The 17,656-nt window shown below is 35.7% G+C and overlaps 1 pseudogene; it reads left to right on the top strand.

Annotated features, from left to right (window-relative positions):
* Positions 1-2,661: 2,661 nt before the first annotated feature.
* LOC134714749 (uncharacterized) lies at positions 2,662-11,289 on the top strand (annotated as a pseudogene).
* Positions 11,290-17,656: the final 6,367 nt, after the last annotated feature.

The raw sequence follows: 17,656 nt of genomic DNA on the forward strand, positions 1-17,656 counted from the left end.
CAGAGAAGAAGATTTTTGTAAAAGATCATGGAGATTTACGAAAAAAGGTTAAAAATTTACTATAAAGGGCAATAACTCCTAAAGGGGTCAAATGACCATTTTGGTCATTTGACTTATTTATAAATCTTACTTTGCTGAACATTATTGCTGTTTACAGTTTATCTCCATCTATAATAATATTCAAGATAATAACCAAAAACAGTAAAATTTCCTTAAAATTACCAATTTAGGGGCAACAACCCAACAATGGAATGTCTGATTCATCTGAAAATTTCAGGACAGATAGATCTTGACCTGATAAACAATTTTACCCCCATGTCAGATTTGCTCTAAATGCTTTGGTTTTTGAGTTAAAAGCCAAAAACTGCATTTTACCCCTATGTTCTATGTTTAGCCATGGCGGCCATCTTGGTTGGTCAGCCGGGTAAAAAAAACACAAATTTTAAACAAGATACATCAATGATGATTGTGGCCAAGTTTGGTATAATTTGGCCCAGTAGTTTCAGAGAAGAAGATTTTTGTAAAAGTTAACGACGCCGGACGACGACAGACGACGGACGACAGACGCCGGACGACGGACGACGGACGCCAAGTGATGAGAAAAGCTCACTTGGCCTTATAGGCCAGGTGAGCTAAAAATGAATAAATTAAAAACATTGATTTACAAAATTTTAATCTGCTAACCGAGTCCCTGTGATATAAATGACAGATGTTTAATTTTGATGCTTTCGTTTACATAAATTAGACAGTAACAATGGAATAGTCGTTATTCTGATTTTGATAAAGGCTTTGGTAATCTCAATGATTTTCTTCATCAAAATCAGGATCAAGGACAAAAAAAATATCAACATTGTCTTCCACGTCATCGCAATCCTCACGACGACCATAGAGTGCCTGACTAGGTCGTCTGGAGCGCAGTCCAGAAATATTTCACATTTCAATAGCCGGGACTAGATGAAATGATGCTATATCTTCAGTGTGAAACATAATGAATAAAAGATCTGATAAAACAGTTGGACGCAATTTTGATCACCAATCATTCTTTACAAGGTTCATCTCAGAAAACCCCCTTTCTGCATCAGCAGAATGAGCAGGAAGGGACAGGATTAAATCATCTTAATTTTATTGTCCGGCGGTTTAACTCCTTCCAAAAATTTCCACATTTTATATTGCTGTGAAGGGACGCTCACCCGAGATATTATTAAATTAACTTGATCAATTGTAATACCCCCCAGTACCGTGTAATTGATTTCACAGGTAAATTGTTTTGTAAACAAACGGAGATTGCGATGTAATCAATGATTTTTATCGACAAATTTCTACTGGTCCGCCGGACCACCAGCTGACAAAATCTACTGGTCCGCCGCAAATTTGAGTAGTCCCGGACTACCGGACTAGCGCTAATTTCGAACGCTTGACTTATTCCTTATCTGCGTCTTTTGTTTTGAGAGTAATCATATTTCGTTGGTCTTTCATGCTTTTTTTTTTTTATTTCCCACTGTGTCCTGACAGGTTAATTTATATCTTATATACCGTATGGGTATTACTAAAGGCAGTATGGAGACCTATCATAGTTGCTAACGTTCACATCTTATGATCTAACTTTTATTTGCCTTATTGTCATTATCCTTACCACTTTTCGTTAAAGTTATAGCTTCTTTCTGTGTGTGTAACATTTTAATGTTGTGTTTCTGTTGTGTAGTAGTTCTCCTCTTATATTTGATTTGATTCCCTCAGTTTTAGTTTGTAACCCAGATTTGTTTTTTTTTCTCAATCGATTTATGAATTTTGAACAGCGGTATACTTCTGTTGCCTTTATTTACCTACGTTTATTTTGAGTAATATGCATTATCCACGAAAATAGGAGGCCTCACTAGCCAGTCAACAATGAGGTTGTGAGTTCAAACCCCGCTCATGCGGATGCACTCATAACCTCATTGGCCAATTAACTTAGGCGGAAGTCCATGTGATTCTGTCTCATTTGTTTAATATCCACTGAAGAGAGCGGACCGTGTCCTGACTGCTCAGGCCAAGTTGGCAACATACTTCATAGGAAAGGTATATATTTTTTATTTTAAATGGCAAGAGGCCATATGATATAAGAATGACAAGAGGTCATGTAATTTGAGAATAGCAATAGACATAATACATTTTTAAATGGGCAAGAGGCCATGAGATATGATACTGGAAAAATGGCGAGGGCCAAGGAGATGGTTTGATTTATTTGGAGATGGTAATATTTATTTTTTGAAAAGCAAGAGGTTTTGAGATATAATTGAAGAATAATGACAAGGGTTATAAGGTATAATTTGAAAAAATAACCAGGGCCAAGGAGATATAATAAATTTTAGATTGGCCGGAAAGTCCGACACCACGAGGTCGAGTGCGAAATAAATTATATCTATAGGACCAATGTTTTTTAACATTTGTATTGTATTTATATTCTTAACTGGTTGATAAGATATGTTCATTTTCATAGTTTCTCACGAAATTTAATGAGGTATAAAGATTTTCAACAATCCCGTCGTGGCGAAAGGTGCGCTCGACACGTGTTATCATAGATTTGATAAGATTTGATTTATATAATCAAATGATAGACACTTGTTTGTTTCTTTAAGATTATAATGATAAATAACATTTGCCTATGTTCGTTTATTATGTGTGGTACTTCAGATAGTTTTTAAAAAATGCCAAAAGGGGATTTCCCTCAACAGGTGCGCAAGGTCATTTGATGTCTAGACTAGTGTGTAGAGTTGTGTATTTATTTTCAGATGGTTTTACCAACGTGTTTGAAACGGAGGCACTCATTAAAAGGGGTACGGTTAGTGGCAGCTATTAAGAGAATAAGAGGAGGACAACCACAGGGCTTAAAGGAGTTTGCCCGTTTTCAAAAGGACAACAAATTGGATAATTTATCCATGGATGATCTGAGGCAACAGGTTTGTAGTATCTATCTATCTATCTATCTTCCCGTCAAGGAGTGGACTCATATTTGAGTGTATATACTCCAGCGTGAGTGAACAGCTAAAAACCTTCAAGTATGTACAATTAAAAGAGATCTGTATGTACAGTTAAAAACGGTGCTGTAATTTAGATGTGGAGTAGTGTCGACACGCTGACATCTTGGATGGCGTGTCGAAAGTGTTCCACAGACGGGGAAGCTCGGATATCTGGAGGTATGTTGTTCCAGGATATGATGGTGGCTGGGATGAACGAATATTTAAAGCAGTCCAGTCTGGTCCTTATCTGTCTGATGTTGTTTGATATGGAACCACGGGTTCTGGTATCATGATGGCAGAGCAGGTGGTGAACAGGAACTTCTACAATATGGTTTATTATCTTGTAGAACATGATGACTCTGCTCCTGGCTCTCCTATGTTCCAGTGGTTCCCAACCTAGTTGCTGAGTCATTTTAGTCACACAGCCTGGTTCCCTTGAGAAAAAGTCCCCCATTACGAATCTAGCAGCCTGGCGTTGTACGTTTTCCAGTTGTTGAATTTGTTGTTGCTGGTAGGGATCCCAGACAGCGCTGGCGTACTCAAGGATGGGTCTTACTAACGTGGTATATGCTTGACTTTTTACTTCCTGAGGACAACTCCGGAGGTTCCTTCGCAGGAATCCAACAGATCTGGAGGCTTTGGCTGTGGTCTGGTTGATGTGCTCACGCCAAGACAGGTCCTTGCTGATGAATAAGCCAAGGTATTTCCCGCCTGGGACGCTTTCAAGGGTATGGCCATGCAGATGGTAATCGCATATGGTGGGTTTGCGTTTCTTGCTGATATGGATGGTAGTACATTTTTGCGGGTGGAACGCCATTTGCCAATCATTTTCCCATTTTTCTAATTTATCAAGGTCATCTTGTAGCTTGATGGAATCGCTAGTGGATCTTATAGGACGGTATAACAGGCAGTCATCAGCAAACAATTTCACGCTCGAGTTAACCGATTCAGGGAGGTCATTGATGAAGACAAGAAAGAGCAGGGGTCCCATTACTGTACCTTGTGGTACACCAGAAACTACCTCTGCTTCGTCTGACATTGTTCCCTCCACTAGAACATGTTGTTTCCTACTGTTCAGGAAGCTCTCCACCCATTTGAGAGTATAGTCACTGACTCCATAGTATTGGAGCTTATGGAGAAGTCGCTTGTGTGGCACCTTATCAAAGGCTTTGGCAAAGTCTAATAGTATTGCGTCGATTTGTTGGCCATCTGATAGTCCATTTGCCAGTTCATGAATAGTGGCGATCAGTTGAGTCTCACATGAGCGTTTTGTGCGGAATCCATGTTGGGCTGGTGTTAAAATGGAGTGCTTTTCTAGATGTTCCATTATCTTCGAGTGGAGTATGTGCTCCATCACTTTGGAGCAAATTGCTGTTAGAGACACGGGACGGTAATTTGCCGCAGTACTCTTGTCTCCTTTCTTGAAGAGGGGCACCACATGTGCCATGCGCCAGTCATCTGGAACTTGTCCAACATTAATTGAGACTTGAAAGATGTGTGCAAGAGCAGGCGCTAATTCTGATGATAACTCTTTAAGGAAGCGAGACGATATCGAGTCAGGTCCTGTTGCCTTGTGTGGGTTTAAATTTTGAAGAAGCTTGGCCACACCTGTGGTTCCGATGATAATAGGTGCCATTTTGGGATAGGGACTAGGTCCCTTATCTGGCATTGTGTTTGTATCCTCCTCTGTGAAGACAGATTTAAATTGATTGTTGAGGATATTAGCTTTTATCTTCGGGTCGTTGTGGATCAATCCGTCGGTGTTCCTAAGTGGAGCTACACCTGAGGCTTCCTGTTTCCCACTTTTCACAAAGGACCAAAACTTTTTGGGGTTCTGCTTTGCTTCCGGGCTAATGATGTCTCTAACATAATTGCTGTGAGCCTGTCTGATGTTGCGTTGACATTCTGCTTTAAGATGTTTATACCTGCGAACGTCTCTGGTGCTCTTAGTGGCATTTGCTTTCTTAAAAGCTCGGTCCTTGCGTCGTGCAAGTCGGCGTGTATCTGTGTTCATCCATGGATTTGTGTATCGTGAACGAGTGAGTTTATGTGGGATGTGCTTGTCCATCAGGGTTAGGACTTTGTCCCGGAATGAAGTCCAACAAGTGTTCATGTTATGAGGTGGCTGTGAGACAAAGTCAGATACGAATAGGGTGACATCTGCCTTCAGAGATGGAAGGTTTGCTTTATCCCATAAGTAGATTTTCCTTTTGGTAGGCTTTGCTCGTTGTGGTTTAGCTAGTGTGTCAATAAGCACCGCGTCATGATCACCGACTCCTGGGATAGTTTTGCATTTATTTACCAGAGAAGGATGGCTGGTGAAAAATAGATCAAGTATATTTTCTCCTCTTGTAGGGGTCTTGACTATTTGTTCAACTCCACAGCGAGTGGCAAGTTCAAGGTACTCAGAAGACATACGAGCAGGATATTGATGTGACGTGATTGATAAGCTACTCCAATCTATGTCGGGGAGGTTGAAATCACCCGCAATCCAAAATTCGCTCTTCGGGTTGTCTAATCTGATTTTGGACAATTGATCTGCCTAGTACTATTAATCATTTCATTGTTTGACTTGATTTATCTTGCTACTATTTTAAAACCATTTATAGACAATCATAATTATTATGCAAGTCAAGTGTTTTGTAATACATTATAAATAAACCAGTTTTATTTAAATTTAGCAAGGTTATTAGTACAAGAAGTAAAACAAAAGCTCTGTTGAGTTTTATTTGTCATTTTTTGTTTTAAATTATTGATCAGGTTCTGGATTTAACTGGTGCAGAACTACAAGATTTACTTCAATTTGCCAATAGAGATAATACAGTTGAAGAAGCCAGGTGGGCCACACATTGTTTGATACTGTATGCAAATGAATATGGGCAACCTAGTGGACAAGATTTAACCCAGTCTGAGTCACAAGATCAAGTAAGTAATTTCTAGTCCTGCACTTTGAATGTAATGTCTTGGCTGGCAGATAAAATTAAATCTATTGAATTTTACATATACAATTCTGCACATTGACTAGGATGACAAGCTTAGAAGACAAATCAATGATTGCACTAGAGAATTTCTAAAATTGTATGCCAATGAGATAATAACCTAAGAAGTAATTGGACAATGCCATCATCTATGGTCTTTGTGTGGCCTTCACTTATGAGCAACAAATTGTACCACATAACGAGCATATAAAAATATAAAATTGTCTTGTTGGTTAATACATAATTACTTGTCTTACTGTGACGTTATCCATACTGGTTGAATCCAAGTATATGTTTATTCATATTTATAAATGAAAATATTGACAACACTGTGGTAATTTACATAGAATTTTGATATTAATAGTGATTCACTGGCATTGACTGGTGTTATGTAATGTATGTTAATAATGATACCGGTTTTGTTTCTGTTTTTAAGACCGATTTTGTTTTCTGTTTTTAAGACTCCCAATACTAGTGCTAATCCTGTCAATGTGCAGATGAGTGGTGACATTGTGCAGAGTAGTGGTGACAACAACAACAATGGGACAAATAAAAGGAAGAGGGACGATTTGGAAGACAGGATTGCGACCTTAGAGAATACTACAAAAGAAGAAGTTGTTAAGAACTTAAAGGAGAAGGTGAGGACACTTTGTCTGCAAGATAATCCTAGTGATTCACTCATATTACTTACTCTGGAGGAACTTGCTAAAGCTGCAAGACGGGTTAATCATGATGATGCCGATACCTTTGAAGAGTTAACACGTCGGGCAAACCGACATCAATTAAAATTAGATATCTCTTCTTTGTGTTTGTCCGTACTGGGTGGTAAGGTTGCGGATGCAATCACAAAAGCTGTGTCGAAAAGTTTAAAGGAAAAGCAACCTAGAAAGGATACTACTCCAAAACCTGAAGATTCGCCATTGCATAATTTATACCCGCCATACCAGGCTCCTTGTATGTATCCATACAATGCTATGCCTTACTTGCAACCGCCATATCCAGGTGGCTTTAATAATAATTATAGGGGTAGACCCCGAAATTCTGGAAATTTTGGAAATTCTGGAATACGTCAGAGAGGTGCTTGTCTGTTTTGCGAGAGTACAAGTCATCAGATAAGAGACTGTGACAAAATGAAGGCTGCAAAGGGAAAATAATGTTTTTCGTATATTTGTATGTTCAATTAATTGGGGAATTTTAATTTATTGTGAAATATTTTGTTTTTTATTTTTATTTTATTTTTTCTCTATTTGAAATGTCTTCATTTACAATTCAAGGGTCACTGATACCCTAGTGGTTCTACATGTTCCACGTGGATTGTAGATGAAGGGGTTTCTCCTTTAAGTGCTCTTATGTTGGTTCTTGGATATAGAGAGAGTTTTATTTTTCTCTTCAGAATAGTAATACATTGGGAAGTTTAAATTCATTCAACATTCATGTTCCAGAATGGGAAATGGAAAGTGGTTTTAATCCCGAAAAGGTACAAGTACGCCAAGAACCAGCATGGGTAACACTTGGAGGTGAAATTCCTTCACTTACAACACACGTTCCTTTCGGCTGAAGAAGTTCTGAATGGTGCATGTGGTGTTCATTTTGATAGTGGGACTTTTCCTTTGCGTGATCCTGATCTTTTTCTAAGCGGTCAGATTCATCACCATTTGTCTAACTGGAAAGATATTCTAGTAGGGACAGATGATAAAGATATACTAAAATGGCTTATAAATGGGGTTGATGCTACAGATTTTTTCAGACACTTTAAAGGAAATTTTAAGGGTCGTTTCTATGATTCGGATATCCCTCCAAATCAATATTTTCAAAATTCAAAAATTTGTAAGCAACATGTTGATTTTATTTCAAAAGAATTATGCGAGAAAATTGCTATGGGTTCAGTTAAGCTGTTGGGAGCAGTTGGTGAATGTGAACCCCCTAGAATAGTAATGCCACTTACAGTCGAACCCAGCAAGCCACGTTTATGCCATGATGAACGTTTTTTAAATTTGTGGGTGAAAGATTTACCATTTCATCTTGAAACTTTGAAAGATATTCCTAGATTAGTACAGAAAGATGCATTAATAGTAACATATGATGAAAAGTCAGGTTATGACCATGTTAAACTTAGTCAACATTCATTTACATTTTTTGGTATTCAGTTTGGGGGATTTTACATGACTTACACAACATTGCCCTTTGGTTGGAAAGCAAGCCCATTCATATACCAGTCAATAGGGATGTGTGTAACATCATATTTAAGAAAATTAAATGTACTGAATACATTATATATTGATGATAGGTTTTCAGTAACTCGAGGGGGCCCATTGCAGTCTAGTGAGGAGAAAGAGTTCGAAGGTAGGAGGTTGGTTTATGTTATGCTGGAGGTTTTGACAAGGTTAGGGTATACTCTTTCGCTTAAGAAGTGTTCATTGGTTCCAGAATTTTGTAAGAAATTTCTTGGTTTTTTCGTTGATTCGGAAAAGCAAGCATTTATTTTACCAGAGGATAAGCGGAAAAAATTTATTGAGTTGCGTGAATTTATTTTGTCTTCTAAGGAGGTAGACTTGAGAACTTTACAAAGGTTTTCTGGAAAGTGTATTAGTATGCAATTAGCTGTACCTGGCTGTAAGCTTTTTTGCAGGGAGGTGAATGCTGCTATTTCTGTTTGTACTAAATGTAGTAGGCCTGTTAGGGTATTTGGACCTCTTAAAGAGGAGATTGAATATTGGAAATTTTTGGACAAATGGGAAGGCTTCTCAAAATGGAGACCAGAATTTCATAATAAGATTGACATGGTTACAGACTCTTCAGGTTATAGATATGGGGCACTTGTGAATTTAGGTGACAAGCATTTGACTATGGGTGATTATTGGTTGGCTGATGATACTAGACCTATTCATGAAAAGGAGGCTGAAGCCATTTTGAAGGCATTGCAATCTTTGGGAAAATCTTTATTAGACTCTCGGGTTGATGTATTAACTGATAGCATGGCGGTAATAGGAGCCTGGAATAGTCAAGGGAGCAAATGTCCGGCCTTGAATTGTATTATGAAGGATATATTTCAGTTGGTCGCTGGGAAAAATGTTGATTTGCATCTAAGTTTTGTTCCATCTGAACTGAATAAGGCTGATGGTCCTTCTAGAATTTTGAACACGGCTGATACTATGTTGAGTAATGCTTCATGGGTTTTAGTTGATTCTCGATTTGGTCCACATACTGTTGATCTTATGTCTTTAGACTCGAATGTAATGCAATCAGTAGACAGTAGGCCACTTAGACATTTTTACCCCATGGTTAACACCAAAAACCTCTGGTGTTAATGTGTTTTCCCAAGATTTAAAGGCAGAATCTAATATGTATGTATATCCACCCTATGTATTGATTTTTCCTTTGCTATGTTTTTTGAAGGAACAGTCAGTTTCTTGCACAGTTGTGGTACCTGAACTTTATCCAGTTCCTATGTGGTGGCCAATGTTGACTAGTTGTTCATCAACCTCCATTCTTCTAGTAGCTAGGGGTCAAAAAGGGGTTGTCAAAGCACCTTCAAGGAAAGGCTTTGTTGTTGATGAATTTGGTTTAAGATGGCCATTGTGGGCATTCAGAGTTTCTTTTTCTTGATCTTATTTTTGTTTATATTTCATGTGAAGTAATACATTTTTGTGATTTTACTTTTTTTGTAATACGGATATTTCAAGTGAACTTAAAATGAATTGAATGTTTTTGTATAATTTTAATGTACCAGTGTAGCTAATCTTTTCATTTATGAAAAATATGTAGATTGTTATTGGGTAATGCATGTGCATTGTATTTCTTTTGAGGTTATAAGTCCTATTAAGATATTTTCAATTTTTAATTGTTAAATTTTTTTTGTCATTGACCTAAAAATGGACCTTATATTTGTCATTGCAGATAAATAGTGACATTGATTTGGAAAAAATTGAGGGAAGAATGGACGAGTTAGATAAACGAATAACTTGTTCATCAGGTCACAAGAGGAAGAAAAGTTTTCAAGATTCTTTTCTCCAATTTCTCCAAGATTTAGATTGCAAACATTTGTCAGTTTGTACACCTGATGATATTCGAAGATTTTTAATTTGGAAGGATTTTTCTGGAAAAACTACTATTCACGGTGTTCATTGCAAACATTTAGGCCAAAAGGGGGAGTTTGACTGTTTTTGTCCAAAACGACTGGCTTCCGGTACAGTTGAAGGGGTGATTAATCAATTGGTTAATATATTTGATGATAATGGCTTTGGGAGATATTGGGACATTTTTTCTAAGTCTGGTAACCCTGCTTGTGCCCCCATAGTAAAAGAATATCTTAAAACTAATCAGGGAAGAACAAGCCAGTGCACATGTATTGCCAAAACAAGCTAAGCCTATATTTTTATCAAAAATTAAGGCAATGTGTTCATACATTGATAGGGAAATTAAAAGTCCTGGTCTGTCATTACGGGAGAGGTATATTCTGTATAGAGATAGAGCTTGGATGAAACTACAATTTTTTGCAGGTGATAGGGCTAGTGACCTTTCTTTAGTTGTTGCTCAGGAGGTAAAAGTATTAAATGATAATAGTGGCTTGGTTTTTCAACATACGTTTGGAAAGACACTCCGAGGTGATAAGGGAAAGAGTAATACATTTGTTATTAAAAAGTGTGATGACTTGTCTATTTGTCCTGTACAAGGTCTGCTTGATTATGTTAATTTTTGCCAAGTCAGTACAGTTGATATGTCAGTAGGTTATTTGTTCAGAATAGTTTCTGAAAAAGGCAGAGTGTTGGATAAGGCTGTCAATTACTCTGTCATGTATGAGAGATTGCGTTATTACTTATCACTGTTGGGAATTTATGAAGGAGAAACCCCCCATAGCTTTCGATCAGGTTGTGCAGTTACCATGGCTTTATCAGGGGCAGCTGAAAATGTAGACCAGGCAATGAAACATATTGGTTGGTTTGGCAGAACAAGTGCCGAGTACTATAGTAGAATTCATACATTAGTTGATGCAGGCAGTATTGCATTGAGATTATCTCAAGTTGCAAATGGGTCTGAAAATATTGAAACTGTATTTAAAGAACAAGCTGACTATTTTAGTTCATGTTTTTAACAAAGAGTAAAAGTAATCTTAATTGTGATCTAGCCCTAAGATTGAGGAAGTTTAATGAAGTATTTGCACCATATTCATTGTACTTGCATTGGTAATTAAAAATGTTTTCATCGTAACTATCATTTTGATAAGTTTTATTTGAATAATTGAAATTGCACAAGTTATTATTGTTAAATTTATAAAATACCCATGCATACATTTTTTGAATCTAAGAGCAATGTATAATTATGTTATCTGTACAACACTTGTTATGTAATAAATAATATTAAAAAAGAAGATGTGTTTTATTTTGAGTTTTGGGAAGAGGCATTATACTGTATTTGAGATTTTGGGTTTCATTTTCAGGAAGTCTGTAGAGTTTCTGCTACCCATAACTTTACGGAACTGTAGCAAGAAGATATTGGACACTGAGGATATGGTCATAACCTCATTGGCCAATTAACTTAGGCGGAAGTCCATGTGATTCTGTCTCATTTGTTTAATATCCACTCAATGAGGAGGCAAACGTTTGACAGAATAGGCAACGTTTGTACTGTAATGTATGTTTATAGCCTGCAAGTGAAGTTATTTTAATCCCACCTCATCCCACCCATTGTCTGTTTATAGTCGTGTGGTACCAAAATGTGATATACAGGATTGTATGTGAAATGTTGAGTTATTTTTGTTTTTAATTTATTCAATGCAGAGGCACCACAAGTCCTTCTAGTCTTTGATGTTTATTGTCCATCATAATAGGAGTTGAACAATAGACATGATAGAAATCATGACACCTAATTGCTAATTTCATGACATAGACTTGATTGGTTTTGTTATACTGAGTCATTTGGATTGTTGTTTGCTTAAAAGTTAAGCATTGTCTTGTTTAGAATCTATAGGAAAGGTATATCCCCATTTTGGTACTCCAGGAGTGTTCGATATCATCTCACACCAGTTCCCTGCAGAGTTTCTGCTACCCATAACTTAATGGAACTGTAGCAAGAAGATATTGGACACTGAGGATATGGTCAACTCCAATCTTAATTTACTAGGATTGTCAGTTTTCCTATCGAAGGTCGGTGGTTTTCTGCGGGCACTCTGGCTTCCTCCACCAATAAAAAAACTGGCCGCCACGAAATGGCATAAATGCGGTGCTTAAAATCTCTACAATCCAATTCATTTCAAGTTTAGGAAACAAATATATACACTTTTCCAAATGTACAAAATATGAGAAGATTTTCTTGGATTATAAAAGATAGGTCTACATGACAGGAATCGTGATTAAACCAATTATTATTGGAGTTATTACACTTTAAAGACTTTGTAAACAAATTCATTTCCGTTTTGTCCGTTGTCTTAAAAATATCAAGGACAAATGTAAACTTTGAAATTACAAAATGATCATCAAACAAGGTCCAAAATAAGTCAACCTGATCAAAATCGTTCGTCGATGTCTAATTGTCTCTATTACTCTCTAATCAAAATATAAACCAATATTTTTGTGTTTCTGTTTTTGATATAAAAGGTAGATTTTTTTCGTACGATTCTTCTTTTAATTCTTAAAACCCTCCTTTTGTAAAATCTTAAACAGTGTTTTTTTGCATTAAACCTCTGATTTCCTATTCTAAGTCAAATTATCTAAAGTGTACAGTAACTCTAGTGCATGATAGATTTGGTAAAGTTGTTATATAATGAACTATATGAAGAGAAATTACCAATATCTTGTATTGTGATAATACCAAACAACGATTGTTTTTGCAGGTTCCCAAGAGTCAAGTAGTTATAGTACCGATGAGATTTCCCTGAAATTTTCACTTTCATATCGTAGCAAGTAAGCTTTTTCTTGTGAATTGGGGTGCTAGGCGTCGTTAATTTTTAGAAAAATATACGAGGTCAAACTTTTTCAAACTCATCATTGGTTATCTAGTTAAAATATGTGGCCAATAACCCCGCCTACCAATCAATATGGCTGACATCGGGAAGAAAGAATATGGGCAAAAGGCAAGTTTTTTTCTAATATCTTGAAAACTGCTGTCGATACAGAAAATCCAACAGAGGCATAGATCAGCATAATGTATACAACTACCTCCTATTTATCAAAATTTTCAGATGACTTATTAAAGTAATAATTGCACTTAAAAGTCGAATTTTACTTTTTTCCCATTATACAGAATAAACTGTAAACTGTATCCAACAAACGTAATCATCAAGACCAGATCTACAAGTAAGTTGACATGCCGAAATCTTTTTGAAGTTGCTATTTAATGAGTATTTTGCAATTTCAAGATCATCTAGCCGAAACTCCAAGTTACGTTTTCTTATCCCTCGAACGTCTGTCATCTTCGTGCATTGTCGTCGTCCGTTAGCTTTTCCTAAAATCTTCTCCTCTAAATAGTCATATTTGCAAACTTGGCCACGATCATCATTTATATATCTTATTTAAAAAATATGTCCTATGACCCTGCCTAACAACAAAGATAGCCGGTGTTTTTTGTGAGATGAGTTCTTTTTGTATCAATCTTTTTAATAAGCCTATTTGAACTCATTTTTATAGTTCGTTTTTAAGTTGTACTGTTACACCAGGTAAGAGGAGGATTGTGATCTCGCTAACATCTTTAATCCAGCCTCATTCTGTATGTATGGGCATGTCGTAAGTCAGGAGCCTATAATTAATTGGTTGTCGTTTGTTTCTGTGTTACATATTTGTTTTTTGTTAATTGTTTTGTACATAAATTATGCCGTTAGTTTTCTCGTATGAATCGTTTTAAATTTGCAATTTTGGGGGCTTTTATAGCTGGCTATGCGATTAAGGCTTTGAATATCCATTTCAAAGATGATATTGGATATGTTCCGTATGTGGTAACTACGATCGCGTTTCCTTTTCACGAATTTTACCTACCGAATAAGACTATTTATAATAACATGAGCAACACGGGTGCCACGTGTGGCGTACGATCTTCCGACCTTTCCAGAGTACCATGCATAGATCACCCCCAGTTGTTGGGTTTGTGTTGCTTTTGTATTCATATTTGTGACATTTTAACCTATTGTGTCTGTTCGTTTGGTTTACACATCGTTGTAAATATATTGGAATTTGATGCGTCTGTCATACAAGTTAGAGATTTTGCTAGCTTTAAAACCAGGTTTAATGCACCATTTATTACATAAAAAAATGCCTATACCAAGTCAGGAATATGACAGTTGTTATCCATTCGTTTGATGTGTTTCAGCTTTTGATTTTTCCATTTGCTTAGGGACTTTCCGTTTTCAATTTTCCTCGGAGTTCAATATTTTGTTATTTTTACTTTTTTAGTCATCTAAAGATTCGGATTAGCAATTGTATGACTCGGCGACTCCCCTCGCATCCGAAAATAAATACAAGGAACTACTTATAATTTATTAATCACTAACCTTGAGCCGTTATTAGCTGAGCTACAAAACGATATACTTCAAGTACGCTGTGTATTTTTACTGATAATTACAAAAAAAATCCGAGTTTAGTTTTTTTCTGATTTTACTGTTTGGTTTATTGTTGCAGACCGTACGGTAATATATATTTGTTTATTTATGAGTCATTTAGTCATTTTTGAAGAGTTGACTGATTGGCAATCATAACCACATTTTTTTTTCATACAATTAAATTATATAAATTTACAAAACATATGACCAAATATGATAGTCACATGATTTCCTTCGATGTCTTTAGAAATGTTTGTTTAACCGGAGTCACGTGCACCTTTCTGACTGTATCTGTTTCCTGTTCAGATAAGATAGGTATTATGAACATTTGAATGCCGATTGTATCTGTGCATTATGTGAACTTGCATATCTTGTACGACATGACTCAATCTGCAATCTATGCATGAAGCTTTTCGAGATTATCACGGAGTGAAGGGGTTGCATTGTTTTTGCATTGACATTGTTGACGTCAACGACTTCATGAAGTAAGCAAGCGTGGGCGCTTTAAAGTTGTCATTAAAGTTACGCATAAACAGACGTGTTTACATATTTTAGCATATATTTAATGAATGGCTATTATTTATTTTGAATTTATTGAACCATAAAACTAATTTTTGACTCTTCACATTGAATTATCCGCGAAGCGGATTGTGTAAAATGTGAAGAGTCAAAAATTTGTTTTATGGTTCAATAAAATCAAAATAAATTATTGCCATTCATTATAAATAAATTTCTATCAAAAACAAGGCTCAAAGAACTTTTTATATTATTTATCTTGACAATAACAACGTACACACATGTTGGCGTATGAATACACAACGTCAGAGTGGGCGTGTCGCCATCATAAATGACAACATTGCAAATAAATCTAATAATTTTAACCAATCAGATGACAGTAAATACACAAAATTTATTTATATATATATATTGTTTCTCGCTGCTTTGGAGACCCATTGGTGGCCTTCGACTTTTGTCTGTTTTATTGTCGGGTTGGTGTCTCTTTGACACATTCCCCATTCCCATTCTCATTTTTAACATCTTAACCTGTATATTTATTCAGTCATAACCAATTGATTAAAACACGCCAAAACAACAGAAGTGGTTTTACCAAACTATTGTAAATAATACAAAGTACGAATCAACCGCAAAGTTTGACAACCTTATATTAATCAACTTGAATGAATAGAACTAAATTCATAACAGTGTGGTCGACGGTAAAACGTTTATTGGTAATTATACTGAAAAATTCACCTATAACTTGTTTGTCGTTGGCGATGATTTTATGCTCACTCAGTCTATCAGAGGCCTTCAAGTGGGGATTTAAATAATCACTTGTTAACACATTTTTATACATAAAATGAAACTTTCTTTTCACAAATCATTTAAGGAATTTGTTTTAAATAATTTGTTTACCATCACTTACTACAGTTTCACTTTTAAGAATGATAATGTTCAGATCTGATATCAATAAATAGTGATAAAAAAAAGTTTATTCATTGTAAAAAAAAACAAACTTTTAAGTAATGGGGACCCGCGTTATTTCACAAAATATCTTATTGATTAAGAGAACAAAATAATTTAAGACCTTCTATTTATTCAATGATAACCATGTGAGCTATGTTTGTGAAGAGTTCCAGATGACAAAAAAAATCATTTTTTTGTTGTTGTTATAAACCATAAATCGATCCGTTCATTCAGATATTTGTCAATTTGACTTGGCTCTTAAGTCCAACACACAACTTTTCTCGAAATTGGTATTTTTCTTACAAAAATTACATTCATGTGATGTATTCTTTCGATGGAGAATGAATGTTGCACCTTATTTTATTTTTTGTCAATTTTTTTGGGTGTGCGTATCATTGACGTATAAGACGTCAACCTGACACCCCTTTATTCAAAAACATACGAGATGGCATTCATGACAAAATAACTAAATTAAACTTACAGCAGAAGAGAGATAATGAACACCTCCTTTATAGTCTACTAAAGATCGAAGTCACTGGTCTTTTTTTTAAAAATGATGTAAACTTATAAAGGAAACAACAAACAAAATAGTTCGAATATTTATATTCATTTGGAAAAAGTAACGATGTGTAAATTATAACAATTATCTTATTTCAATTGAAAATCAAACTGTTGAATTTTTCCGCTGCGAGCAAATTTTTACTTTTGGTCGTATTTGAAATTCAATATTAATCTTGTATTCTTGTTGGAAGTTGCACTGTGTAGTTTATACTCTTGTATTTTTTGATGCCACACAAATCCAACACAGACAAAAAAATGGTAGGTTTAAGAAATAATTGATACAAGCTATACTTTATTGTAGTTTTAACATGGGTAGGCATTATATTCATGGTTATTTTTGCCCGAGCGATATCGAAAAACTATTACATTTTTGTATAAAAAGTGTACTAGTTCAGTGAAAATGTACGCCGTACTTTACTCCTAAACAAATAAATGAACAAAAATTAATAAACATACAAGACTTCCAAAGGCCAGAGGCTCCTTACTTCGGACAGGAGGAACAAATGCGTCCTGTATGATTTTGTAAATAAATTCATCTTTTAAAAATAGTCGAAAACAAAATTGTCTGTCCAAATGAAAGGTGCATTATAGAAACATAGATTAGAAGCTGGTTGCAAAAGTTGACGACAAGATCTATTTACAATTTGAGTATGGCCTTATACTATTAACCTGAAATAAATATATTTATAGCAATTCCCTTGATACGAATACATGTTGTCTTGGACTTGTTTTGCTCTTTGGTTGGGTTGTTGTCTCTATGACAATTCAATTCTCATTCTTATCATAGATTTAACTGCATGTAAAAAAAAAGAATGTGTGGTGTGATAGACAATCATACAAATTCTTTCCAGGGACCAACAGGTGTTAGCAAACTATAGGCCCCCGTATGGCCTTCAACTATTAGCAAAATACACACTTTATAAAATGAAAGCTCCAAGAGGTCTTGGCATGTAAATACGAACACGAAAGTTGAGCGAGAGAAAAACAATAAGGATACCGCATGAAAATTGGAAATGGTCCGCAATATTAATTTAGTCAACTCACTAAGTTGAAATTAAAGACCTGGAAAATTTTAGCCTTTTCAATGGATGTGATGTATGTTTAAAAAAATCATGGTTTGTTTAGAC

Source organism: Mytilus trossulus, chromosome 1, assembly GCF_036588685.1.
Source record: "Mytilus trossulus isolate FHL-02 chromosome 1, PNRI_Mtr1.1.1.hap1, whole genome shotgun sequence".
Taxonomy (NCBI): Eukaryota; Metazoa; Mollusca; class Bivalvia; order Mytilida; family Mytilidae; genus Mytilus; species Mytilus trossulus.